General features: G+C 50.3%; 1 protein-coding gene across 3 annotated transcripts in view; it reads right to left on the reverse strand.

Annotated features, from left to right (window-relative positions):
• Ppara (peroxisome proliferator activated receptor alpha) overlaps nt 1-5,940 on the reverse strand; it is a 66,504-nt gene extending 60,564 nt beyond the window's left edge. For 2 of the 3 annotated variants that reach the window (XM_041671919.1, XM_041671921.1), the window contains exons 1-2: nt 5,495-5,940; nt 4,741-4,827 (exon numbers count right to left, since the gene is read on the reverse strand). The gene's annotated coding sequence lies outside the window, so the exon portion shown is untranslated. The remainder of the gene's footprint in view (nt 1-4,740; nt 4,828-5,494) is intronic. The other variant, XM_041671920.1, reaches the window with a different exon arrangement.
• Nucleotides 5,941-10,720: the final 4,780 nt, after the last annotated feature.

Consider the following 10,720-nt stretch of genomic DNA (forward strand, 5'->3'; position numbering starts at 1 on the left):
CATCTTGTTTCACCGCTAATGCTCACCTAAAGCTGACTGCTAACGTCTTGAATTGGGCACTTCCACCAGTTCACCCCTAATTACTAGGTCTCTCCCCGATAGTTGTTGCTTGTCACCTCAGAGTAGTTATCACACAACCACAGACTTGTTCAGTTACAAATGGCTGTCAAGAGCCCAGGGGGCCCCTCACTCTTGAACCTACCCTAATCTTGAATTGTTCACAAGTTTCAGTGACCTTTGGGACAATTAACCAGTCTGTGTTCCAGCCCTGACTCTCAGGACTCAGAGCGATGCTGTTTTAAAGGCGTCCTTGTGTTCTCCAAGCAGAAAGTGTCATGAAAGTGGGTCCAATTAGAGACACTCACTCCTTTTTTTATTTCCAAATCTCTTAAAATCCAGCAGAATAAAAGCAGCCTGTGGTGTGCCACCTACAGGAGCATTTAATGTCTCCAATTTCTCCTAAGAATATACATCCCGTGCAAGACCCTTAGTCCATTAAATACATACATTGAAGAGCTTGGGAGGTGATTTGGTAGTTAAAGCAGTGGCTGCTCTTGCAGAGGACTTGAGTTTGATGGCAGCTCACAACCATCTGTAACTCTAGTTCCAGGAGATCCAATGCTCTTTTCTAGCCTCCACGGGCAGCAGGCATGCATATAAAGCACAGACATACATTCAGGGAAAACACACACACACACACACACACACACACACACACACACACATATATATATATATATTTAAAAATGAATGCTCCATGTCCCAATTTACAGAACTTGAACCACATTTCTTCCTCAGTCAGGTATTTGAGTCCATGATTTGCAGAAAAAAATAACACTTTATTTAAACATATCTTCAGGCTTTGTAGTGTTAAAAAAAGGTATTTCATATAGAGTAGTTCCCAAATCTAGTGATAATTACAAACACAATATTTTGACAGCAACTACCACATCTCACTCCACAGCCACAGGAACTACATCCTGGCCATAAGGAGAGCTGCCAACTACCAAGAGGTGTCCCACAGTGGAGACGAGGATGTAGCACTTGCCAGCTCAGAGACACCTGTCCTTCCACATGAATGCTTCTACAAGGGTATAGGGCAGTGAGTTCCTGCTGATCTCATTACTGCCAATCATTTACAAATTCAATGAGGTTCTCCAAGTTCCTACAAAATCTATGGTGCTAGCAGGTGAACAGTGGACAGATCCTAACCCCCAGCCCTCCATGTCCAACACCTTACCCCTACTCCCCACCCCCGCCTCAGTGGGAGCGGCAGACTCTCCAGAACCATGGTGCCAGGCAACACCTAAACATAAGTCCCACTATGATGCAGGAGGCTGCCTTTTAGTAGGTCCCTCAGTATGGTTTGGTCTAACAGGCATCTGACTTTTGACACTGCACCGTCGTATCATCTACACACTGGGTCACATTCACAGTGATCCTGGGACACACACAGCCTGCTGGCCCTAGGCTGGACACCTCTGGAGAGACACTGGGGGGGGCACATGCAGGACTTGTCTGTCACATTCTAAGTTACTGCTAGAGCCATCGGCCCTTTCCTTTACCTGCTTCAAACTGGAATCTGATGAGAGGGCATGGGAGGGTAGTGAGAAAATCTCTTTCTCAAAGTCTCCGGGAGGTCAAAAGGCTGTGACAGATACAAATGGCTCAGGGTAGGTCAGCAACAGAGGTGGCCCAGAGCTTGAGCCGCCCTGACGGCTACTCAGATGGGCACGGTTGTTTCGGCTGCTGTTTCTCAGTGTCACAGCTCTTCAAGGTGATCTAGAGAACTGCATTTTCTGTTGAGAAGCTGCAGCATAGGGAGGTGGACAGAAGTCTGTGGCCTAGCAGGTGGCAGCTGAGAGGCGGGGACCCAAAATGTCATAATGAATGACATCACACCTTTCCCGCCAAATCCAGGTCTGTCTCCAATGCACCCTCCAGTGCCCTTTCCTTTCTGCTGTGCAGACCCCAAACCAGCTCAGCTCAACTAGGAAGACTTCACCCAAGAACGAGGGCTTCACCATGTGACATGCACAGACTCTTCCAGGACACCGCAGTCACCACCCCTTGACGCTCAGCCATTGACAAAGCTCAGGAGAGACAAAGCGTGTATACACACACACACACACACACACACACACACACACACACACATCTTTGAAGAACAAGTAAATACAAATAAATCTATAGAACAGCTTGGAATGCCACATGCACAGTGTTCCTTTCTGCTGGACACCCAGAGAAGCAAGCTGTTACACAGCACATGTTTCTCTTTTGGAAGCTCCTACTGAAACCCACCTGCAGCTGGGGGCACCCCTCAGTACAGCATGTGCTGTGAACCTGCACCCCTGGACTTGATGTTCAACAACCAAAACCAAAGCAGAAACCTCACAAAACCCAAAAACAATAACAAAGGTCCTCTTATCACCAAGTTGGAGATTTAAATTCTCTGCCTAATTTTCTCTAAGCCCATGACCCTAGATGATCCAGTTTATTCTGCAACATTAAAAAGTCTAAAGCCACAGACACAACAAATGTTTGTCCCATACACAGAAGTTATAGCTTATCTATCTATCTATCTATCTATCTATCTATCTATCTATTTTTGAGGCAGGGTTTCTCTATGTAGCCCTGGCTAGCCTGAAACTCACTATCTATCTATCTATCTATCTATCTATCTATCTATCTATCTATTTTTGAGGCAGGGTCTCTCTATGTAGCCCTGGCTAGCCTGAAACTCACTATCTATCTATCTATCTATCTATCTATCTATTTTTGAGGCAGGGTCTCTCTATGTAGACCTGGTTAGCCTGAAACTCACTATGCAGACCAGGCCGTGGATCTCACAGGGATCTATCTGCCAATGCCTCTCATGTGCTAGGATTAAAAACATGCACCACCACCATGCCCACTGAAATTTTTAAAACAGTGCCCATCAAACTGCCAAAATCAGAAATAAAAACAGAGACCCTCTCCCTTTTGCCACCAAAAGCAGACATTCAACTGGCCACGACCTTAGCTGCAATGCCACAAAGCTAGGACAAACATCAGCCACTAACAACAACAACACCCCACACAGAGGCTGCAAGAGCAAACAGGGGCAAGGGAACTTGTTGTAATAAAAATCTATTTATGTCAAAGAGACATTTCAAACGATGTTTTAATAAAATCTTTTCAAACAGTATTATAAAACCACAAATGATCATAACATTAAAAAGGGGGCACAAGGGTCCCTAGGCACAAACGGCTAAGACACCCCTTCTCTCACTGCATTCCAGTTTCTTCATCTTTTAACCATTATGAGGATAGTTTTAAACTTCTTTTTTGCTTGTCTGTTTGTTAGCTTTGTTATTATTGTTTGCTTATTTTATTTTTTAAGAGAGGGTCTTACTGCATAGCACTGGCTGCTCTAAAACTGTGTAGATCAAGCTGGTCTTGAACTCACAGAGATCCTCCTGCCTTTGCCTCCTGAGTACGAGGATGAAAGACATGCACCAGCATGTCTATTTATTTGTTTTTGAGACGAGGTCCCATGTGGCCCAGGCTACCCTCAAACTTATCATATATTTTTGATTCTCCTGCCTCTGTCTCCTCAGTGCTGGGATTACAAGCATGTGCCATCCCTCCACACCTGATTTATGTAGTGCGTGGGATCAAACCAAGGGTACATTGTGTACTAGGCAAGCACTATACCAACTGAGCTCCAACTCCAGCTGTTTCCTATATTCTGGCATGAAAATTAGTTTCATGAGCAAGTCCATGACTGTCTTGTTCGTGAATGACACAGGAGCCCCTAGCAGCTACACAGTAAGCATGAATCAAATGAATTATATACTCACATTTATCTATATATGCATTGGCTAAATACTGTATCTAAGCCTAGTGGGATATTATACAGACACTTTAAATGAAGCAAAGATACATTTTATTCACATGAAAATATTTTTCCTCAACCTAATAAAGCATTATAAAAGTCTATGTAGAAGAAACATGTTTTCTCTTCTCCCATCTCTTTCTACCCTTTAAACACATACACACCCACACCCACACACACACGTGCACAATTTTTAGAACTCTCTAATTAATAGGCTTGACAAGCATAAGTTACAAAGAATGACTTCAGCTTTCAGTACTTAGGAGATTGAACCAGGAATATAAAAAACTCAAGGATAGCCTCTGCTACACAGCAAGATCCAGGCTAGCATGGGCTACATAACAGGATCCTCCCCTGCTAACAAGCACTGGGAGTCTGGTGTGTTTCCATACATGTTTAAGATACGGGAAAAGAAACACTTTGCTTTCTACTGCCTTTCATTTACCGTCAGGCCCAATGTCCCTGGACTTTTATGTGGCCGCTAAGGACTATTCATCTGACTGTTTCTTGGGGTCATCCCTGCCATGACTGATGATGAAACTCACTGACCACGTAGTCAAATTTATCTGGAAACAGCTAGAAGACATCAGGCCAGCCTTACCAGTCAGTTAGACTATTTCTAAAGCAATGCCACCTCTTTTTAAAAAGCACCAAAGCAGCCTGCTGTAAAGAACTGAGGTTCCCAGAGAACACACACTCAGAAATGAAACATGGTTCCATCCATTTGCCTGGCTTTCCAAACCCTGAAAATGCATTTACTATTTTATCATAAAATAATCTACCCGACCCCCCGGCCTCCTGCTAGTGCAACCAAAGACAGAATTTATATTTCAGTCTGGAAGCTCCACGAGTCCTCTTTTTACCTGTGATGACAGCGTCTTGTTCCTGAGCTTGACTTGCGACAAAAGTCAGTTCCACCGGGAAGATAGGGCCTTGAACTTCAGTCTTGGCTGTAGGACGTTAAGGAAGGAACCAGTCACAATATGTTCTCTGGATCCCCCCCAACTCTCCGCCACCTTGGGAAAGTCACTGTGACCCTGCTGCCTGCAACCACTACAGTGTTCCAGGGTCGCTCAAGAAAGTTCTGAGTTCCTCCCCCAAGAAGTGCTAGGAGGGGAGAGGCCGTTCTGGTTTCCTTAGGGGAAAGGAGTGGGCTGGGTTTGCGGTGGGTGAGCAACTCCAACAGAGTGCCTCTAAAAGACTATAAGACATTATAACACTGTATGTTTTCTTAGAAAGAATCTTAACTGCAGAGAAACACCCTCTTCCCTTTAAATAAAAAAAAAAAAAGTTTGGGAAAAGGAGGGGTGCAGTTGTTCCAGGATAGTTGGAGCGGGTACTGGGGCAGTCACCCTCCAGATTAGCACACTGGCACTCTAGGCTTCCTTTATCCCTAGCAGGCTGGCCGAGCAGCGAACAGCGAGAGGTGCTGAGGAGACTTAAGTTGCCCTACACAGGGCCCGCTGTGGCACTGGGCTCTGGAGAGGCAGAGACATAGAATGGCTTTGCCAGACTCTACCCTACTGCTGGGGCCTGTCCCCCATCTCCCCACTACGGTCGGACGCAATGTGGGAACTGGTGCTCAAAGAGGGTCGGCTGCTGGTGACAGGAACCCACCCGCGTTTCTCCAGATCCACAGGAGTAGCCGGGCTCAGTGATCCCAGAATCAGTCTGTCCGGTCCTCAGGTTACCTCGCCTCTGAGATCCCTGAGGGTCTCAGGAAACGCCCCCCGGTGGGTGACGCCCAAATGCACCGCGCCGTGGGAAGGACGCTCCCCGATGTCTCCGCCCGTGGGCCCTCCCCTCCAGGGGACAACCAGAGGACCCAGCGTCGCTCCAATTCAAGGACTCCGCGAAGCCCCCAGCCCCACTACCAGCTGCGAACAGAGTTCGGGGCCGGCGCTTGGCACTTGCGGGGACCCGAAGTAGCGGACAGTCCCGCAGGCCCCGAGAGTCGCACACGTTCCCAGCTTGTGCCCTCGCCGGTGCCTGTAGACCCGCGCCCCTGATCCGCGCGCATGCGCCACTGAGCCCCTCCTATCCCTGTCCACCCACTTCACTGTCCCGGGACAGGGGACGCCTGGCTCCCGCCCCCGCGCGTGCCCTCCCGCCCCGGAGCACCTGAGGCTGCGCTCCGCCTGCGGGTCCGCGAGGGCAGCGCGCCAGGGGAGGCGGCGCCAGGCGGGGCGCAAGCGGTTGCCTCCGCCCCCGTCACCCTTGTCGTGGGGCCGCCGTGTCCCGGGCCCCTGACCGGCACCGCCTCCGTGAGCCCGTGCCAGCCGCGCCCCCACGACACGCACCGCCCCTCGGACGTCCCCTGCGGGGTCCCGCGGCGAGGTGACCGCCCCGGAAACCCCGCCCCCTAGGCCCGGGGCCGCGGCTCAGGGCGAGACACACCCCCTAGACGGCAGCGCACGATTGGCTGCTGAGGGGCAGGGCGGGGCCGAAGAGGCCCGGGGCAGCTCTTCCCGACGCCCATTTGGTGCCCGGGGGCCACGGTGTCCGTTAGTAAGCTGAGGCTGGTTAGGGGTAGGGACTGCTCAAGGTCACCCGACGGACGAGAAAGCCCTGCAGAAAGGGTACACCCCGAAGCGCGCGCGCTACAGTTCCCAGCCCCTCACACCAACCGGGACTGAAGTTCAAGGTGGCGGGTCGGGTATAACTTTTCCCGCCGTGTGCCCTCGGTGAGCTGGTTTAGGCCACCGAGCGCACCCCAGAGTCCCGGGAGTTCGTAGGGGTGGCGAGCAGGAAAGATCTGATTTTCAGGGTACCAGGATGAGAAATGGGGGGGAAAGGAAGAGCAAGCCGGGGCACGCGGCAACAGGTGGCCGAGGTGCCAGGGTGGGTGTGGCGGGCGGGGAACTAGGAGGGTGAAGGACATCGGGGACGGTGGCGAGGAGGCGCCGCCGCTCCAACCCTTAGCCCCTGCCCCGCCCCGGGCTGCACCCCCTCTGAGTACGTTGGGGGATAGAGGGGTTGACTGTATCCAGCTGAGGCGCTGGGGTTCTGCCAACTGCCAGCGCCGAGGAGGGGGGGGGGGGGTGCTGCGGCCCAGCGCAGCCACTTTGTTTGCGTCCTCCCTGGATCTCTGCTCACGGAATGCACACGGCCCCCGGGGTGCCAACGCATCAGGATACCGCTCCTTTGGGAACGAAATGTGTGCTATGCCAGCCCTCCTCTCTGTCCTCATGCTGCGCCTGCCACTATGCTATTTGTGGCCATGAGCGCCCTGGAGAACCTACTGGGGAAAGGAAACTTTAAGCGCGAGTCTCTTTACTCGGGAACTGGGGACCCGACCCGATTAAACTGTAACATTCAGGAACTTTTAAACCCACCCTTGCTGATTAGCCTCATACCTTTGGTGAACTTTGCCCCACCCTCCAGACACCCACAGAACATTCCCTACTTGTCTACTGGCAAGCCCTCCTTTTCTTGCTCGTGCTGGCCAGGAAATAGCCATTTGTAAAATGTTTCAAAGCTTGCAAAATTGGGACCCTGGAGATGACTGAGTGGGTAAAGGTGCTTGCCACTAATTCTGATGGCTTGTATTTGAACCTTCCACATGGTGGAAGAAAAGAACCAACTCCTGAAAGTTGTCCTCTGACCTCCATATGCACACACACACACACCAGCCACTCTGCCACATACAATAAATAAATGGAAACATTAAAAGAACTTGCAAAGTGACCTGCCTATATGATTTCCTGAATGACCTGGGGAACAGGCAGGGACAGCATTAAACCATTGTCCTACCAGTGGCAGCATTGTGCTAGGTGGCATGTTTATAACAGTGAGCAAGGGTGACTGGAGGCTGCTCACGGGGCTACATATCTGAAGGACTTTCTCTAGGTACCAGATGGCCAGGGTGGCCAGTGGAAAGAGATCTTAGTTACCTGGTGTACAACAGGTCCCAAGCTCCAAGGACCAGAGTCCACATGCAGCACATGCAGGGGTGTTTTCTCTCTCTCTCTCTCTCTCTCTCTCTCTCTCTCGAAATGTTCTGCCATAAACCTAGTTCTACTAGGCATTTACAATGATCTTGAAATAATGGTTAGGAAAGAGAATTAAGGTTTGTAAGGGGCCAGCAGAGTCGCTGTGAACACAGAGAACACAGACAACCAATAGTTGGGGTTCTTGGAGCTCCTACGGTTTCAAGAAAAGAAAACTTGTTGGTTTTTTTTTTTAAACTACATATCCAGAGGAATCACTTTTGAACAGACTTTCATCTGGCCTCCCTTAGACATCTGGAACTTCTCTTTTCAAATGGTCCCCTGTCACTTGCCCCAGAGGACAGTGAATTTCATTTGGGAGACTGCTTTCAGAGGAGAGAGACGCAAGGGTTTGTCCTGCACCCACCATGAGAGCAGAGGATGCACACCTGGCTCTGGGATGCCTCTGTACCCTCTCTCCTTGCTTCCCAAGTGTTGACTGGTGTCTATGGGTGCACACAGAGCAGAGACACTGCCTGTGCAGGGCTTAGTAGACTCCTGTGATTCTGGGGACTATCAAAGCGCTTGTGTCCCCTAGTTGGCATGTTACTAACCCCACTGGGAGTTTCTGGGCATGTGTCATAGTTCACTCTGGGATGCCTTTTGAGATTGCATGATGATGTCACCTGCAAAAGTGTTGGGTCACCTTTATAGCTATCCTGGGACTTATGCGGCCCACGGGATGCAGGTTAGACACACTTGTCCCTTCCTTCCATGTTCACATTTCCTGGCCGGTGGCAGGCCCAGGAGAGAAAGCCAGTCTGTGACGCTGCTGTTGCACACACTTACCTGAAGGTGTATGGAAGAAATACCTGCAGGGAGTTTCCTGCAGCAAGCGTACGGACAGCAGTGAGAGCCGGGTACAGGAAGCATAGGAGTCCCGCTACCTGCCCTGCCCCAGCATTTAGAGATTCTCCCACGGGTCTGGGGTCCAGGCCTATCGGTATTTACCTTGCAGCTTATGTAAGTCCTTTCCAGGAGCCACCCAAGGCTTCCAAGGGTCACTGGCTTGCCCCCTGCTGCAAAGCCCTCCTATCATCTGTCATCTGCCAGGACAGTGGCCTCTGGTCTCCTGGAAGCCTGCCTTCAATCAGGTGGTGGAAGTCCACCAGGGCAGGAGAAGTAGGTATTGCTGATGGAAAATAAGAAGCTGCTGGTGTCCAGAGGTAGACTTCAGAGAAGACCAATCCCGGTATGTCCTTGGATGCCACCCTAGGACTGGCACTCACCGTCCAGGAAACAAAGTATGTTCACCTTAGACACGAGACTCGCGGTAGCCCTGGAAGGCAGTTCCACCTACTCCCGCTACACAGATGAAGAAATCAGGAGCAGAAGTCACCTAGAGAGGATGGGGATGCTCTCAGACCTCATATCCATTCTGCGATCTGCACTTATCTGGTACAGAGGCCACCTGCTGGCTTTGACACCTCAGGCTCTGGCAGACACCAGAGCCCGGTGCTCTGGACAGTCAGTCCTGGCCCCAGGACTTTTGGAGTTGGCAGCAGACAATTCAAAAGCCATGACAAGAAGGGGAGACAGGCTCAAGGGGGGAGAGTGTGGAAGTGGGCCAAGGTGGGCAGAGGTGATGGGGCCCTATCCAGGAAGGGTCTTGTAGCTGGGGAGGACTGGGCTATGGAGGTCTGTGGGAAGCCCACCACGAATGGTTTTAAGTGGGGGCTGCAATCTCATCAGAACAACAGATGATACAGGAGCTATGTCAACATCTGGTGGTTACCCAGGCAGAGGAGGGTAAAGCTATAAACTCACTGGAGGTGTGCAAGATCTGGAACCTTCTGCCCAGAAACTGCTGCATCATGGACACACTACCCTTTTTTGATAATTAACCCATCTCCAGCCTAAGTTCATAGACTGCCTGTGCTCACCATGGGTCAGATGTCTGTCTTTCTAAGTCTTGGAAGGTCAAAGCAGCCTGCCCACAGTAATTCTGCTCTTTGTCCCTTTCCCCTCCCAGGGCACACAGATACTCTCCTTGTGGACACATGTGACTATATCCCCAGTGGGCTATGTCTTGAGGCACTGGGTTAGAGGTGCCTTTTATCCAATCCAGAGCACAGACTTGCAGACTGGCCCACTGTGTACTGGGAGAGTCTCAGTGCAGAAGTAGACAGATTCGATTCCCAAAGGACATTTGTTCTGACAAGGACAGGAGGTAGGACCACGAGCTACATTGTTGTGACTGGGCAAGGGTCAGGAGAGTAGAGATAAGGCCTAGTGTGTTAGTCACAAATGCAAGCCAGGAGTGGTAGCCCATGCCATTGACCCCAGCACTTGGCAGGCAGAGGAAGGTGGGTTTCTGTGAATTTGAGGCCAGCCTGCTTCATGAGCAAGTTCCAGGACAGCCAGGGCTGCATAATAGAAGAGACCCAGTTTCAAACAAACAAACAAAATGTGCTTTCTTTGTTTTCAAGAATCTGTGGTCAAATTCAGTTTGAAAATATTAAATGGAAATAAACATTTCACATATTTTTAATAATGCTTATTACAGTGTATTACTGTTTGGTTGCTAATCCATTATTGTGCCTGCTATATAAATTCAACTTTATCCTGGGCCTGAATGACTAGGAATATCCCAGGTTTTCCTAGGTTTTCTCCCTAGGTTCTGATACTGAGTTTCAACATCTCCTGGAGGCTTGGGAGTACACATACTGCCTCCGCTGGGGATATTGTCCCCTTAGTCCCCCTTAGCACAGAGTCTGTTCCACCCATTAGTCACTCTGTAACTTCGGCACTGGACTTGACTCCCACAGGAGCCTCCCCACCTAGCAAGCAGGGTCATCGTGTCTTTCCCAGCGTCCTGGTGCAAGAATGAGGAAAGTGCTTGCATGACCCCCTC

Source organism: Microtus oregoni, unplaced genomic scaffold (assembly GCF_018167655.1).
Source record: "Microtus oregoni isolate MIOR12 unplaced genomic scaffold, Mior012 000022F_ref0000154, whole genome shotgun sequence".
Taxonomy (NCBI): Eukaryota; Metazoa; Chordata; class Mammalia; order Rodentia; family Cricetidae; genus Microtus; species Microtus oregoni.